We start from the raw sequence: 17,728 nt of genomic DNA, 5'->3' as shown, positions 1-17,728 counted from the left end.
CAGCTTCCTGTACTGCCCCTCAATCCGGCCAATCAGGCAGGGCACCTATAAGAACAACATATCAAAAACAACACATATGGCCAGGACCGTAACATGGTCTACTAGTAATGAAGCACGATGGTTGACAAACCAATAAAGTAGCAAAACAGTAATGAAAGAACAAAATTTGATGAAAATATAGAACAATTTCTATGAATAAATAGGCAGTAACACCAGCTTGTGCTGCCCGTAAACCCAAGCAAAAAAGCTTACAGCACCTGGTATTCCCACGCGGTCTTCCTACCAAGTACTAACCAGGCCCGGCTCTATTTGGCTGCCGAGATCGGACGAGATCGGGCGCTTAGAGAGCGGTGTGGCCGTAAGCTGCATTTGACATCATCAACAGCTCTTAAAAACGTTGGAGAAGCAGAATGCATGAAACTTGCTAAGACGAAGATAAATGTGGCAAAGTACAAAGTACTATAACTGTACTGGTCTGTTACGCCCCTGTCCAGGGGGTCAGGGTGCAACATACAAAGATAAATTAGCATGTTCCCTCTCCGATCCCCAAACCAAACTCCAGTATCGAGATGTTCCAACAGAATGATATTTATTTTAAACGAAAGAAAGTGTCAAACAAAACATGACACTACAACTCAGGGCGAACCAAGGCCAACATAATAAACAAAATAAGCCATTTCCCACAGAAAGTGCTAGCTAGCCTGATAGAAATAAACAAACCAAAACACAGTCGCTAACCCTAACTCCCTAATGTGAAAACAGTCCAAAGAAAATGGCTGTTCACCCCTACAGATTTAATACTATTTACAAAATATACAATTTATAAACAAAACCACGGCATAAAACCTAACAATTCAAAAATGCTAAATAAAGTTTGGAAACCAAGAACAGCAAACAGGTGCTGCTGCCAGAAAGAGCCTCGCTAGCTGTTGGGAACCGTACTTTTAAAACTCCAGGAAGTGTAGGATGGACCAATCAGCTTCCTGTACTGCCCCCCAATCCGGCCAATCAGGCAGGGCACCTATAAGAACAACAAAATAAAAACAACACATATGGCCAGGACCGTAACATGGTCTACTAGTAATGAAGCACGATGGTTGAAAAACCAATAAAGTAGCAAAACAGCAATGAAAGAACAAAATTTGATGAAAATAAAGAACAATTTCTATGAATAAATAGGCAGTAACACCAGCTTGTGCTGCCCGTAAACCCAAGCAAAAAAGCTTACAGCACCTGGTATTCCCAGGCGGTCTTCCTACCAAGTACTAACCAGGCCCGGCTCTATTTGGCTGCCGAGATCGGACGAGATCGGGCGCTTAGAGAGCGGTGTGGCCGTAAGCTGCATTTGATATCATCAACAGCTCTTAAAAACGCTGGAGAAGCAGAATGCATGACACTTGCTAAGAAGAAGATAAATGTGGCAAAGTACAAAGTACTATAACTGTACTGGTCTGTTACGCCCCTGTCCAGGGGGTCAGGGTGCAACATACAAAGATAAATTAGCATGTTCCCTCTCCGATCCCCAAACCAAAATCCAGGACCGAGATGTTCCAACAGAATGATATTTATTTTAAACGAAAGAAAGTGTCAAACAAAACATGACACTACAACTCAGGGCGAACCAAGGCTAACATAATAAACAAAATAAGCCATTTCCCACAGAAAGTGCTAGCTAGCCTGATAGAAATAAACAAACCAAAAGACAGTCGCTAACCCTAACTCCCTAATGTGAAAACAAGAGAAAACAATCAAAAGAAAATGGCTGTTCACCCCTACAGATTTAATACGAATTACAAAATATACAATTTATAAACAAAACCACGGCACAAAACCTAACAATTCAAAAATGCTAAATAAGGTTTGGAAACCAAGAACAGCAAACAGGTGTTACTGCCAGAAAGAGCCTCGCTAGCTGTTGGGAACCGTACTTTTAAAACTCCAGGAAGTGTAGGATGGACCAATCAGCTTCCTGTACTGCCCCTCAATCCGGCCAATCAGGCAGGGCACCTATAAGAACGAGAAAATAAAAACAACACATATGGCCAGGACCGTAACATGGTCTACTAGTAATGAAGCACGATGGTTGAAAAACCAATAAAGTAGCAAAACAGCAATGAAAGAACAAAATTTGATGAAAATATAGAACAATTTCTATGAATAAATAGGCAGTAACACCGGCTTGTGCTGCCCGTAAACCCAAGCAAAAAAGCTTACAGCACCTGGTATTCCCAGGTGGTCTTCCTACCAAGTACTAACCAGGCCCGGCTCTATTTGGCTGCCGAGATCGGACGAGATTGGGCGCTTAGAGAGCGGTGTGGCCGTAAGCTGCATTTGACATCATCAACAGCTCTTAAAAACACTGGAGAAGCAGAATGCATGACACTTGCTAAGAAAAAGACAAATGTGGCAAAGTACAAAGTACTATAACTGTACTGGTCTGTTACGCCCCTGTCCAGGGGGTCAGGGTGCAACATACAAAGATAAATTAGCATGTTCCCTCTCCGATCCCCAAACCAAAATCCAGGATCGAGATGTTCCAACAGAATGATATTTATTTTAAACGAAAGAAAGTGTCAAACAAAACATGACACTACAACTCAGGGCGAACCAAGGCCAACATAATAAACAAAATAAGCCATTTCCCACAGAAAGTGCTAGCTAGCCTGATAGAAATAAACAAACCAAAAGACAGTCGCTAACCCTAACTCCCTAATGTGAAAACAAGAGAAAACAATCAAAAGAAAATGGCTGTTCACCCCTACAGATTTAATACGAATTACAAAATATACAATTTATAAACAAAACCACGGCACAAAACCTAAGAATTCAAAAATGCTAAATAAGGTTTGGAAACCAAGAATAGCAAACAGGTGCTGCTGCCAGAAAGAGCCTCGCTAGCTGTTGGGAACCGTACTTTTAAAACTCCAGGAAGTGTAGGATGGACCAATCAGCTTCCTGTACTGCCCCTCAATCCGGCCAATCAGGCAGGGCACCTATAAGAACGAGAAAATAAAAACAACACATATGGCCAGGACCGTAACATGGTCTACTAGTAATGAAGCACGATGGTTGACAAACCAATAAAGTAGCAAAACAGCAATGAAAGAACAAAATTTGATGAAAATATAGAACAATTTCTATGAATAAATAGGCAGTAACACCAGCTTGTGCTGCCCGTAAACCCAAGCAAAAAAGCTTACAGCACCTGGTATTCCCACGCGGTCTTCCTACCAAGTACTAACCAGGCCCGGCTCTATTTGGCTGCCGAGATCGGACGAGATCGGGCGCTTAGAGAGCGGTGTGGCCGTAAGCTGCATTTGACATCATCAACAGCTCTTAAAAACGCTGGAGAAGCAGAATGCATGACACTTGCTAAGAAGAAGATAAATGTGGCAAAGTACAAAGTACTATAACTGTACTGGTCTGTTACGCCCCTGTCCAGGGGGTCAGGGTGCAACATACAAAGATAAATTAGCATGTTCCCTCTCCGATCCCCAAACCAAAATCCAGGATCGAGATGTTCCAACAGAATGATATTCATTTTAAACGAAAGAAAGTGTCAAACAAAACATGACACTACAACTCAGGGCGAACCAAGGCCAACATAATAAACAAAATAAGCCATTTCCCACAGAAAGTGCTAGCTAGCCTGATAGAAATAAACAAACCAAAAGACAGTCGCTAACCCTAACTCCCAAATGTGAAAACAATCCAAAGAAAATGGCAGTTCACCCCTACAGATTTAATACTATTTACAAAATATACAATTTATAAACAAAACCACGGCATAAAACCTAACAATTCAAAAATGCTAAATAAAGTTTGGAAACCAAGAACAGCAAACAGGTGCTGCTGCCAGAAAGAGCCTCGCTAGCTGTTGGGAACCGTACTTTTAAAACTCCAGGAAGTGTAGGATGGACCAATCAGCTTCCTGTATTGCCCCCCAATCCGGCCAATCAGGCAGGGCACCTATAAGAACAACAAAATAAAAACAACACATATGGCCAGGACCGTAACATGGTCTACTAGTAATGAAGCACGATGGTTGACAAACCAATAAAGTAGCAAAACAGCAATGAAAGAACAAAATTTGATGAAAATATAGAACAATTTCTATGAATAAATAGGCAGTAACACCAGCTTGTGCTGCCCGTAAACCCAAGCAAAAAAGCTTACAGCACCTGGTATTCCCAGGCGGTCTTCCTACCAAGTACTAACCAGGCCCGGCTCTATTTGGCTGCCGAGATCGGACGAGATCAGGCGCTTAGAGAGCGGTGTGGCCGTAAGCTGCATTTGACATCATCAACAGCTCTTAAAAACGCTGGAGAAGCAGAATGCATGACACTTGCTAAGAAGAAGATAAATGTGGCAAAGTACAAAGTACTATAACTGTACTGGTCTGTTACGCCCCTGTCCAGGGGGTCAGGGTGCAACATACAAAGATAAATTAGCATGTTCCCTCTCCGATCCCCAAACCAAAATCCAGGACCGAGATGTTCCAACAGAATGATATTTATTTTAAACGAAAGAAAGTGTCAAACAAAACATGACACTACAACTCAGGGCGAACCAAGGCCAACATAATAAACAAAATAAGCCATTTCCCACAGAAAGTGCTAGCTAGCCTGATAGAAATAAACAAACCAAAAGACAGTCGCTAACCCTAACTCCCTAATGTGAAAACAAGAGAAAACAATCAAAAGAAAATGGCTGTTCACCCCTACAGATTTAATACGAATTACAAAATATACAATTTATAAACAAAACCACGGCATAAAACCTAACAATTCAAAAATGCTAAATAAAGTTTGGAAACCAAGAACAGCAAACAGGTGCTGCTGCCAGAAAGAGCCTCGCTAGCTGTTGGGAACCGTACTTTTAAAACTCCAGGAAGTGTAGGATGGACCAATCAGCTTCCTGTACTGCCCCCCAATCCGGCCAATCAGGCAGGGCACCTATAAGAACAACAAAATAAAAACAACACATATGGCCAGGACCGTAACATGGTCTACTAGTAATGAAGCACGATGGTTGACAAACCAATAAAGTAGCAAAACAGCAATGAAAGAACAAAATTTGATGAAAATATAGAACAATTTCTATGAATAAATAGGCAGTAACACCAGCTTGTGCTGCCCGTAAACCCAAGCAAAAAAGCTTACAGCACCTGGTATTCCCAGGCGGCCTTCCTACCAAGTACTAACCAGGCCCGGCTCTATTTGGCTGCCGAGATCGGACGAGATCGGGCGCTTAGAGAGCGGTGTGGCCGTAAGCTGCATTTGACATCATCAACAGCTCTTAAAAACGCTGGAGAAGCAGAATGCATGACACTTGCTAAGAAGAAGATAAATGTGGCAAAGTACAAAGTACTATAACTGTACTGGTCTGTTACGCCCCTGTCCAGGGGGTCAGGGTGCAACATACAAAGATAAATTAGCATGTTCCCTCTCCGATCCCCAAACCAAAATCCAGGACCGAGATGTTCCAACAGAATGATATTTATTTTAAACGAAAGAAAGTGTCAAACAAAACATGACACTACAACTCAGGGCGAACCAAGGCCAACATAATAAACAAAATAAGCCATTTCCCACAGAAAGTGCTAGCTAGCCTGATAGAAATAAACAAACCAAAAGACAGTCGCTAACCCTAACTCCCTAATGTGAAAACAAGAGAAAACAATCAAAAGAAAATGGCTGTTCACCCCTACAGATTTAATACTATTTACAAAATATACAATTTATAAACAAAACCACGGCATAAAACCTAACAATTCAAAAATGCTAAATAAAGTTTGGAAACCAAGAACAGCAAACAGGTGCTGCTGCCAGAAAGAGCCTCGCTAGCTGTTGGGAACCGTACTTTTAAAACTCCAGGAAGTGTAGGATGGACCAATCAGCTTCCTGTACTGCCCCCCAATCCGGCCAATCAGGCAGGGCACCTATAAGAACAACAAAATAAAAACAACACATATGGCCAGGACCGTAACATGGTCTACTAGTAATGAAGCACGATGGTTGACAAACCAATAAAGTAGCAAAACAGCAATGAAAGAACAAAATTTGATGAAAATATAGAACAATTTCTATGAATAAATAGGCAGTAACACCAGCTTGTGCTGCCCGTAAACCCAAGCAAAAAAGCTTACAGCACCTGGTATTCCCAGGCGGCCTTCCTACCAAGTACTAACCAGGCCCGGCTCTATTTGGCTGCCGAGATCGGACGAGATCGGGCGCTTAGAGAGCTGTGTGGCCGTAAGCTGCATAAAAACGTTGGAGAAGCAGAATGCATGAAACTTGCTAAGAAGAAGATAAATGTGGCAAAGTACAAAGTACTATAACTGTACTGGTCTGTTACGCCCCTGTCCAGGGGGTCAGGGTGCAACATACAAAGATAAATTAGCATGTTCCCTCTCCGATCCCCAAACCAAAATCCAGGATCGAGATGTTCCAACAGAATGATATTTATTTTAAACGAAAGAAAGTGTCAAACAAAACATGACACTACAACTCAGGGCGAACCAAGGCCAACATAATAAACAAAATAAGCCATTTCCCACAGAAAGTGCTAGCTAGCCTGATAGAAATAAACAAACCAAAAGACAGTCGCTAACCCTAACTCCCTAATGTGAAAACAAGAGAAAACAATCAAAAGAAAATGGCTGTTCACCCCTACAGATTTAATACGAATTACAAAATATACAATTTATAAACAAAACCACGGCACAAAACCTAAGAATTCAAAAATGCTAAATAAGGTTTGGAAACCAAGAACAGCAAACAGGTGCTGCTGCCAGAAAGAGCCTCGCTAGCTGTTGGGAACCGTACTTTTAAAACTCCAGGAAGTGTAGGATGGACCAATCAGCTTCCTGTACTGCCCCTCAATCCGGCCAATCAGGCAGGGCACCTATAAGAATGAGAAAATAAAAACAACACATATGGCCAGGACCGTAACATGGTCTACTAGTAATGAAGCACGATGGTTGACAAACCAATAAAGTAGCAAAACAGCAATGAAAGAACAAAATTTGATGAAAATATAGAACAATTTCTATGAATAAATAGGCAGTAACACAAGCTTGTGCTGCCCGTAAACCCAAGCAAAAAAGCTTACAGCACCTGGTATCCCCAGGCGGTCTTCCTACCAAGTACTAACCAGGCCCGGCTCTATTTGGCTGCCGAGATCGGACGAGATCGGGCGCTTAGAGAGCGGTGTGGCCGTAAGCTGCATTTGACATCATCAACAGCTCTTAAAAACGCTGGAGAAGCAGAAGGCATGACACTTGCTAAGAAGAAGATAAATGTGGCAAAGTACAAAGTACTATAACTGTACTGGTCTGTTACGCCCCTGTCCAGGGGGTCAGGGTGCAACATACAAAGATAAATTAGCATGTTCCCTCTCCGATCCCCAAACCAAAATCCAGGATCGAGATGTTCCAACAGAATGATATTCATTTTAAACGAAAGAAAGTGTCAAACAAAACATGACACTACAACTCAGGGCGAACCAAGGCCAACATAATAAACAAAATAAGCCATTTCCCACAGAAAGTGCTAGCTAGCCTGATAGAAATAAACAAACCAAAAGACAGTCGCTAACCCTAACTCCCTAATGTGAAAACAGTCCAAAGAAAATGGCTGTTCACCCCTACAGATTTAATACTATTTACAAAATATACAATTTATAAACAAAACCACGGCACAAAACCTAACAATTCAAAAATGCTAAATAAGGTTTGGAAACCAAGAACAGCAAACAGGTGTTACTGCCAGAAAGAGCCTCGCTAGCTGTTGGGAACCGTACTTTTAAAACTCCAGGAAGTGTAGGATGGACCAATCAGCTTCCTGTACTGCCCCTCAATCCGGCCAATCAGGCAGGGCACCTATAAGAACAACATATCAAAAACAACACATATGGCCAGGACCGTAACATGGTCTACTAGTAATGAAGCACGATGGTTGACAAACCAATAAAGTAGCAAAACAGTAATGAAAGAACAAAATTTGATGAAAATATAGAACAATTTCTATGAATAAATAGGCAGTAACACCAGCTTGTGCTGCCCGTAAACCCAAGCAAAAAAGCTTACAGCACCTGGTATTCCCACGCGGTCTTCCTACCAAGTACTAACCAGGCCCGGCTCTATTTGGCTGCCGAGATCGGACGAGATCGGGCGCTTAGAGAGCGGTGTGGCCGTAAGCTGCATTTGACATCATCAACAGCTCTTAAAAACGTTGGAGAAGCAGAATGCATGAAACTTGCTAAGACGAAGATAAATGTGGCAAAGTACAAAGTACTATAACTGTACTGGTCTGTTACGCCCCTGTCCAGGGGGTCAGGGTGCAACATACAAAGATAAATTAGCATGTTCCCTCTCCGATCCCCAAACCAAACTCCAGTATCGAGATGTTCCAACAGAATGATATTTATTTTAAACGAAAGAAAGTGTCAAACAAAACATGACACTACAACTCAGGGCGAACCAAGGCCAACATAATAAACAAAATAAGCCATTTCCCACAGAAAGTGCTAGCTAGCCTGATAGAAATAAACAAACCAAAAGACAGTCGCTAACCCTAACTCCCTAATGTGAAAACAAGAGAAAACAATCAAAAGAAAATGGCTGTTCACCCCTACAGATTTAATACGAATTACAAAATATACAATTTATAAACAAAACCACGGCACAAAACCTAAGAATTCAAAAATGCTAAATAAGGTTTGGAAACCAAGAACAGCAAACAGGTGCTGCTGCCAGAAAGAGCCTCGCTAGCTGTTGGGAACCGTACTTTTAAAACTCCAGGAAGTGTAGGATGGACCAATCAGCTTCCTGTACTGCCCCTCAATCCGGCCAATCAGGCAGGGCACCTATAAGAACGAGAAAATAAAAACAACACATATGGCCAGGACCGTAACATGGTCTACTAGTAATGAAGCACGATGGTTGAAAAACCAATAAAGTAGCAAAACAGCAATGAAAGAACAAAATTTGATGAAAATATAGAACAATTTCTATGAATAAATAGGCAGTAACACCAGCTTGTGCTGCCCGTAAACCCAAGCAAAAAAGCTTACAGCACCTGGTATTCCCAGGCGGTCTTCCTACCATGTACTAACCAGGCCCGGCTCTATTTGGCTGCGGAGATCGGACGAGATCGGGCGCTTAGAGAGCGGTGTGGCCGTAAGCTGCATTTGACATCATCAACAGCTCTTAAAAACGCTGGAGAAGCAGAATGCATGACACTTGCTAAGAAGAAGATAAATGTGGCAAAGTACAAAGTACTATAACTGTACTGGTCTGTTACGCCCCTGTCCAGGGGGTCAGGGTGCAACATACAAAGATAAATTAGCATGTTCCCTCTCCGATCCCCAAACCAAACTCCAGTATCGAGATGTTCCAACAGAATGATATTTATTTTAAACGAAAGAAAGTGTCAAACAAAACATGACACTACAACTCAGGGCAAACCAAGGCCAACATAATAAACAAAATAAGCCATTTCCCACAGAAAGTGCTAGCTAGCCTGATAGAAATAAACAATCCAAAAGACAGTCGCTAACCCTAACTCCCTAATGTGAAAACAAGAGAAAACAATCAAAAGAAAATGGCTGTTCACCCCTACAGATTTAATACGAATTACAAAATATACAATTTATAAACAAAACCACGGCACAAAACCTAAGAATTCAAAAATGCTAAATAAGGTTTGGAAACCAAGAACAGCAAACAGGTGCTGCTGCCAGAAAGAGCCTCGCTAGCTGTTGGGAACCGTACTTTTAAAACTCCAGGAAGTGTAGGATGGACCAATCAGCTTCCTGTACTGCCCCTCAATCCGGCCAATCAGGCAGGGCACCTATAAGAATGAGAAAATAAAAACAACACATATGGCCAGGACCGTAACATGGTCTACTAGTAATGAAGCACGATGGTTGACAAACCAATAAAGTAGCAAAACAGCAATGAAAGAACAAAATTTGATGAAAATATAGAACAATTTCTATGAATAAATAGGCAGTAACACCAGCTTGTGCTGCCCGTAAACCCAAGCAAAAAAGCTTACAGCACCTGGTATTCCCAGGCGGTCTTCCTACCAAGTACTAACCAGGCCCGGCTCTATTTGGCTGCCGAGATCGGACGAGATCGGGCGCTTAGAGAGCGGTGTGGCCGTAAGCTGCATTTGACATCATCAACAGCTCTTAAAAACGCTGGAGAAGCAGAAGGCATGACACTTGCTAAGAAGAAGATAAATGTGGCAAAGTACAAAGTACTATAACTGTACTGGTCTGTTACGCCCCTGTCCAGGGGGTCAGGGTGCAACATACAAAGATAAATTAGCATGTTCCCTCTCCGATCCCCAAACCAAAATCCAGGATCGAGATGTTCCAACAGAATGATATTCATTTTAAACGAAAGAAAGTGTCAAACAAAACATGACACTACAACTCAGGGCGAACCAAGGCCAACATAATAAACAAAATAAGCCATTTCCCACAGAAAGTGCTAGCTAGCCTGATAGAAATAAACAAACCAAAAGACAGTCGCTAACCCTAACTCCCAAATGTGAAAACAATCCAAAGAAAATGGCAGTTCACCCCTACAGATTTAATACTATTTACAAAATATACAATTTATAAACAAAACGACGGCATAAAACCTAACAATTCAAAAATGCTAAATAAAGTTTGGAAACCAAGAACAGCAAACAGGTGCTGCTGCCAGAAAGAGCCTCGCTAGCTGTTGGGAACCGTACTTTTAAAACTCCAGGAAGTGTAGGATGGACCAATCAGCTTCCTGTACTGCCCCCCAATCCGGCCAATCAGGCAGGGCACCTATAAGAACAACAAAATAAAAACAACACATATGGCCAGGACCGTAACATGGTCTACTAGTAATGAAGCACGATGGTTGACAAACCAATAAAGTAGCAAAACAGCAATGAAAGAACAAAATTTGATGAAAATATAGAACAATTTCTATGAATAAATAGGCAGTAACACCAGCTTGTGCTGCCCGTAAACCCAAGCAAAAAAGCTTACAGCACCTGGTATTCCCAGGCGGTCTTCCTACCAAGTACTAACCAGGCCCGGCTCTATTTGGCTGCCGAGATCGGACGAGATCGGGCGCTTATTTTTTTTTTTTTTCTCTTTTTATTATCAAAAATACTCTTTTACATTTTGGTGAAGACAAATACAAAGGTGCTTAAAATCAGAAAATAACATACATATTTTACATTTGTATATTCATTTCCCATTTCAAAACAGAACAAAATTATGAAAAAACATCTCAAATTATACACACATATTAAACACAAAAAGACCCAAACAGGAGTAAACCCCTACCCATTTTATCCCAACCTACCATTAACCAAAATCCACCACCATCCGCCCTTCTCTATCTACACCACATAGATCATTCTTCGCCCCCCACCTTCTTTCAAAACCATCCTTATCCGCTTCATAAAAGATTTTCAAATAGCATTTAACCAAATTCTTACACAGTGCCGTTCTACTTATTATTTTACCCCCAAAAAGTGCATGGTTTCTTGCAATATATAAAACATGACGCGCCACACTCAATACCAAATTCACCATATCCAGGTTTATGCCTTTTTCCGTTTTCTCAACCCCAAAACACCACACCCAGCTCCATTTCACTCCTTCCAACCCGATCACTTTACATTTCTCAGTTAGAACTGTCCTCACCCAATCTCTAAAAACCCGTGCTACCCTACAATGCAGCATAAGATGATCAAAGTCTTCATCCTCCCATTCACACACCGCACACGTTCTTGAATGTATATCACAATTAATTCGGTGGAGGACGACAGACACCAACACTCTTCTGTGCATCAACAGAAAATTTGTGTTAGCAATGGCTGGCGTCATCCAGTGCATGTATACATTTTCCCATATATCAGTAATGGAACGGGAGGGAAAAATCTGGCTCCACGCTGTGTTGGCTGCAGGTTGTTTGAATATATTCTTTAATAGGACTGAGTACCAGAATTTAGTAGGTAATTCTATCAGATTCCTGTTCTTTATATCACATGACAAGGTGAAAACAATTCCATCCCCTCCCCCCAGACCATCTTGTGTCCCCTGTAAAACTTCTCTCCATCTCTGTGGCCACCCCTGATGGAATTCTCTCCCTAATTCCCGGATAACTGACCTTGAGATTTTGTATCCTTTTCCTTTCGCTCTAAAAAACACCTCATCCTCATCAAACACCCCGTCTTGGTTTAAAAGATCTCTCACCTGTTGCACCGCTTTCCCCAGCACACCCCGGTTCTTCAGGAGGCCTGCCCGACCCTGCAGGCAGGGATTTCCAAAGATGGGTTGGTTCAACACATCCCACTTATTAGTCACCATGCACTGCAGGTGAGGCAGGACATCAGCCCATGCCTCTGCCGCCTCCTGGAATAGCATGCACGCTCCGGGCACATGCCGCGCCAGCTCGACGCTGCACAGGTTGAAAATCCCACCCGTCCCCCTATTCCTTATGTCTAACCACATATAGTCCTGCCATATACCACATGCTGACTTGTCCAAAAGCTTCTTATATAGCTTAATTCTAAGTGATTTAATTTTTGTTTTTAAATCACACAGCTGTAACCCACCTTTTTTATATGGCCCAACCAGTGTATTATGTGCAATCATCATCGCTCTTCCTTTCCACAGGAAGTCTTCTATGGCTCTGCTCAGGAGGACCAACAAATCGCCCGGCAGGTGACAGACTTGCATGGCGTAAACCAGCCTCGGTACTATTACAGAATTCACTATTATTACCTTCCCTCTCAAACCCAACCCTCTCATCTTCCACAGTCCGAGCCTAGATCTACACCACGCAATATGCTCCAACCAGGTTCTTCGAATGCTTGCCTCCATTTGAGGTCCCATGTAGACTCCCAGGAGTTTAAACTCCTCCTCTCCCATTTTGAACCCCTGCCCCTCACCACCTAGATCAGTCCCAGGGCCAAGAATTAGTTTAGATTTATTGTTATTGACTCGCGCCCCTGTGGCATGCTCATATGCAGTTAGGTGACCGAGCACCCGTTGCAAGCTGTTCCTATCTTTAACCATTATGTTAATATCATCTGCATATTGTGCAATTCGAAAGTCTGAGCCAGTCGGTGATTGTATTCCATTTATTTTTGTATCGCTTAAGATTAATTTCGCTAGGGGCTCGGCCACTATTGCATAAAGCATAGCCGACAGGGGGCACCCCTGCCTAACCGACCTCTCCAAAGGGAAGGGATCAGTCAGGAAGCCATTACATTTGACAACACTAGTAGCTCGGCCATACAACAGCTCCACCCATGCTCGAAAAGTTGGGCCGAACCCAAAAACCCCCAGACACTCAAAGAGGAACTCGTGACTCACCCTGTCAAACGCCTTCTCTAGGTCCACACTCAAGTAGATGCCACCTGTGGCCATTAGCTGTTGAAATGAGAATCTGGTTGACAGGATACAATCAGCAATATCCCTCCCCGGAATGCTATAAGTCTGGGTAGGCCCAACTATCGACCCAATCACTCTTTTGAGTCTGGACGCCAGCACCTTAGCCAGGATCTTGTAGTCAGTATTGAGCAAACTAATGGGCCTATAATTCCCCAAGTCGGTCCTGGCTCCCTTATTCTTGTAAACCAGAGTGATCACGCCTCTCACGAAAGACTCCGCACATCTGTTCTCCGTTTGCATGGCAGAGAACAACCTACAGAGGACCGGAGATAGCAAATCCTTATAGGACTGATAGAACTCTGCCGAGAGGCCGTCCAGACCCGGGCTTCTAGCTCTATGCATTTCAGCAATGGCTGCACTGATTTCCTCCGGGTGGAGGTCGCCATCACACATAGCCGCGTCCTCAGGACCGAGAGAGCAGCCGACATTACCAAGTATTTTATCTCTTTGTGCTTTTCCTATATTTTGTTTACTGAAAAGATTAGAGTAAAAATCCTGTATAGTTTGTAATATATCTACTAAATCGGTGTGTGTATTGCCTTCAGAATCCTGTATTTCTGTTATGTATGTTTTGGTCTGCCTTCTCTTTTCTAAGCCCAAAAAGTATGCTGTACAGCGCTCTCCCTCCACTACATGTTGTATTTTGCTGCGGATCACTGCCCCTTTACATTTTTCCTCATCTAGGCGTGCTAGTTGCTCTCTCAGTCCAAGATAGCCATCCAGGGGATGGCCATGCCCAGCTTCAACAAGCTCAATTTCCCTTTTCAGACGGTGTCTCAACTCAGCCTCCTTAGCTCTTTCCCTTAGCCTTTTCTCTCTGCTCAGTGCAATGCAGCGCCTCCTAATTTTAAACTTGGCGTGCTCCCACCACTCAATGATATCTACTACAAATTCACTTTCTTCACACAGAGCAGAGAGAAAAGACTTCATTTTATCTTTAAAAAATGAATCCTCCAGGAGGGCTGAGTTAAAACACCACACCCCTCCATTCCTCTGCATGCTACCCTCCCCAAGAGTCACATTCAGCGAGGCATGATCACTCCATGTGCAGAAATTATATTCACACTTTTTTAACATAGGAATCAAGCCCGACGCCAGCAAACACAGGTCTATCCTAGACTGCTTTAGTTTGCCCAATACTACTTGCCTGCGCGAATACGCACGGGTGCCAGGGTTCAGAACTCTCCAAGCATCAATCAAATCACCCTCAGTCATCCACTGAAAAACAGCCGATCTACTAGTGTCTGTTTTGAAAACGTTGTTTGCACTCACATCCAGCCCAGTTAGAGCAACATTCCAGTCCCCCACCACTACCGAGCGATCGTCCGTCCACCTTTTACAGCGGCCAAAAAAAACCCTCCTTTCACCCTCACTGTTTGGGCCATATAGATTTAGAATTCTGTAGTTTCTATTGTGATATACAGTATCTAGAACCAACAGTCTCCCTTGGTTATCCTTAAAAACCTCTGTCACATTCTCAAAAACACCTGGCTTTACAAATACTGCTACACCTGCGGTTTTGTCAGCAGAGAGGGAATAAAACAAATCCCCTCTCCAAAAAGTATTTATTTTGTCTATTTTTTCCATAGTCCATCTACATTCCTGGACGCACAGGATGTCACAGTCCATGTCTTCACACAGTCTTTTAATTTTCCATACCTTTCCTAGGCCGTTTAGGTTTTGGGACTGGAGATGCATGAAAAGGATCACACAAAAGGGGGTCATCTATCTCTGGCCTGTTTCTTCCCTTTCCCTTTGCCCTCTGCCACACTTTCCCCGGACTTCTTTTGTCCTCTTTTCCTCATGTGCCTTACTTGCTGAAAGTCCATCTCTGCCTCTGATTCATCACCGTCAGCCTGAGGAGTCGATACAGCAATTTCTAGAGCAATACCTCTGGGGTCAGGTAATGGCTCACCTTGAATTGGAAGTCTAGACAGAGGAGCCTGAAGCATACCCCTCTCGCCCTCTTCAGGGTGACTGGCTACTTCTCCACTCCACTCCGCCAACACTAGATCCAGACTTGACCCAATCTCATTCACATTGTTTTCCTTTTTATTCTCTGAAAGGACCAGTTCACTGGCCTGAGTCTCCATTAACTCTCCTCCCCCCTCCTCATATTCACTTGCTCCTTCACTGTCAAGATCCAGTCCTACCTCCTCTGGAGGCCTTATTCCAGCATCCTCATTGGGGATCAGTCCCCTGTGCCCCTCTCCAGACTCTATTGCATTGTTTTGACACACACATTCCTCCTGTGGACTATGGCATGAGTCACATCTATGCTCCTGGGCATCACACTCCCTCGCATAATGACCCTGTCTGTTACACTTAAAACAAGTGAAATCTGGGCAATCTCTGACGATATGCCCAGGCTGTAGACACATCCTGCATACCTTAACTTGATTATTATGCATTACCCTGAAATACTCTGGGCCAGTTGCTGTCATAAACTTTGCGGAGTAAGGCAGTGATTGCACAGTCTCATTGAACTTAACTTTTAGATATCTGGTGCCATCAGCCACATCAGTTCCTGGCCACAGTCTCCTTTTTATTGGGGAGATTGCTGTTACTCCCCAAACATCAAGCTTCTCTAGTATTTCTTCATCAGAAATATAAGCTGGTAAGTTTAAGAAGGAAACCACCAACTCATCTATTGCCAAAGACTTTACCATCACTACTGCTCTCCCCACTTTTAGTCCATCCAACAGTCTCTTTTTCCCAGCTTCATTCTTCACAGTCACTTCAAATTTATTTGGTCCTGTCTCTCTCAGTGCCCCAATTCCGCCACACACCTCTCTTATGGCTCGTAATAGTTCCATAGTTTTTAGCCGCTCTTCCCCTATTACTTCTGCCAAAACAGTCAACTCTTTCTCATACCTTGTTTCCTTTCTCGCTTCTCGTCTTCCGCTCATCTCTCCTTTTATTCTTGCCATCTCTTCATGTTGTTTTCCAGCAACTGCATTACCTCCAACAGCCGGCCATCTCTTCTGCCTTTCCCCAACAATCCACGCCTTCTCCGGCAGCCGTTCTGTGCTTTTGCTGGCGCATGGTCTCACAGTATCCCCTGCAGCCGTCCTCCTTCCCCCATCTTCCACATCACGGTGTTGTTCTCCAGTTTCCACCATCTTGCAGTTCTCTATCAGATTTCCTCTTATTCCTTTCATCTCTCTTGATTTTTCCAGTGAAGAAAAACTCCTCTCATTTCTCAAACAAAAACCAGGAAGTGCCGACATTGGCCGAGAAAAACAATGATAGAAAAAAATAAGGCATGGAAGCCAACTAAAGGCGCCCCCGTACGGACAGAAATCCGCCGGGGGGATAAAAAACAAAAAGCCAAAAACCAAAAACCACTATTTAGTATGGGGAAAAGAAGAGCAAGAAAAAAAGCACAAACCAAAAAATCAGCAGCTCTCACACAGGTCTGCTTCCTGCAGCACACTCTCAAAAAGAACACACCTCCTCCCCCAACCAACAGCAAACAGGTGCTGCTGCCAGAAAGAGCCTCGCTAGCTGTTGGGAACCGTACTTTTAAAACTCCAGGAAGTGTAGGATGGACCAATCAGCTTCCTGTACTGCCCCTCAATCCGGCCAATCAGGCAGGGCACCTATAAGAACGAGAAAATAAAAACAACACATATGGCCAGGACCGTAACATGGTCTACTAGTAATGAAGCACGATGGTTGAAAAACCAATAAAGTAGCAAAACAGCAATGAAAGAACAAAATTTGATGAAAATATAGAACAATTTCTATGAATAAATAGGCAGTAACACCAGCTTGTGCTGCCCGTAAACCCAAGCAAAAAAGTTTACAGCACCTGGTATTCCCAGGCGGTCTTCCTACCAAGTACTAACCAGGCCCGGCTCTATTTGGCTGCCGAGATCGGACGAGATCGGGCGCTTAGAGAGCGGTGTGGCCGCAAGCTGCATTTGACATCATCAACAGCTCTTAAAAACGCTGGAGAAGCAGAATGCATGACACTTGCTAAGAAGAAGATAAATGTGGCAAAGTATAAAGTACTATAACTGTACTGGTCTGTTACGCCCCTGTCTAGGGGGTCAGGTTGCAACATACAAAGATAAATTAGCATGTTCCCTCTCCGATCCCCAAACCAAAATCCAGGATCGAGATGTTCCAACAGAATGATATTTATTTTAAACGTAAGAAAGTGTCAAACAAAACATGACACTACAACTCAGGGCGAACCAAGGCCAACATAATAAACAAAATAAGCCATTTCCCACAGAAAGTGCTAGCTAGCCTGATAGAAATA

At 43.1% G+C, this 17,728-nt stretch overlaps 12 pseudogenes; all 12 read right to left on the bottom strand.

Annotated features, from left to right (window-relative positions):
• Positions 1-245: 245 nt before the first annotated feature.
• On the bottom strand, positions 246-364 carry LOC137116827 (5S ribosomal RNA; annotated as a pseudogene).
• An 857-nt stretch (positions 365-1,221) lies between these two features.
• LOC137116911 (5S ribosomal RNA) lies at positions 1,222-1,340 on the bottom strand (annotated as a pseudogene).
• An 867-nt stretch (positions 1,341-2,207) lies between these two features.
• Positions 2,208-2,326, bottom strand: LOC137116944 (5S ribosomal RNA; annotated as a pseudogene).
• Positions 2,327-3,193: 867 nt separating this feature from the next.
• LOC137116826 (5S ribosomal RNA) lies at positions 3,194-3,312 on the bottom strand (annotated as a pseudogene).
• Positions 3,313-4,169: 857 nt separating this feature from the next.
• Positions 4,170-4,288, bottom strand: LOC137116896 (5S ribosomal RNA; annotated as a pseudogene).
• Positions 4,289-5,155: 867 nt separating this feature from the next.
• On the bottom strand, positions 5,156-5,274 carry LOC137116902 (5S ribosomal RNA; annotated as a pseudogene).
• An 867-nt stretch (positions 5,275-6,141) lies between these two features.
• LOC137116991 (5S ribosomal RNA) lies at positions 6,142-6,260 on the bottom strand (annotated as a pseudogene).
• An 846-nt stretch (positions 6,261-7,106) lies between these two features.
• On the bottom strand, positions 7,107-7,225 carry LOC137116941 (5S ribosomal RNA; annotated as a pseudogene).
• Positions 7,226-8,082: 857 nt separating this feature from the next.
• On the bottom strand, positions 8,083-8,201 carry LOC137116825 (5S ribosomal RNA; annotated as a pseudogene).
• An 867-nt stretch (positions 8,202-9,068) lies between these two features.
• On the bottom strand, positions 9,069-9,187 carry LOC137117006 (5S ribosomal RNA; annotated as a pseudogene).
• Positions 9,188-10,054: 867 nt separating this feature from the next.
• LOC137116900 (5S ribosomal RNA) lies at positions 10,055-10,173 on the bottom strand (annotated as a pseudogene).
• A 7,087-nt stretch (positions 10,174-17,260) lies between these two features.
• LOC137116951 (5S ribosomal RNA) lies at positions 17,261-17,379 on the bottom strand (annotated as a pseudogene).
• Positions 17,380-17,728: the final 349 nt, after the last annotated feature.

The sequence above is a fragment of the Channa argus genome, unplaced genomic scaffold (genome assembly GCF_033026475.1).
Source record: "Channa argus isolate prfri unplaced genomic scaffold, Channa argus male v1.0 Contig032, whole genome shotgun sequence".
Taxonomy (NCBI): domain Eukaryota; kingdom Metazoa; phylum Chordata; class Actinopteri; order Anabantiformes; family Channidae; genus Channa; species Channa argus.
Note: the sequence above shows the minus strand (reverse complement) of the source record. Positions and strands in the feature narration are given on the sequence as shown.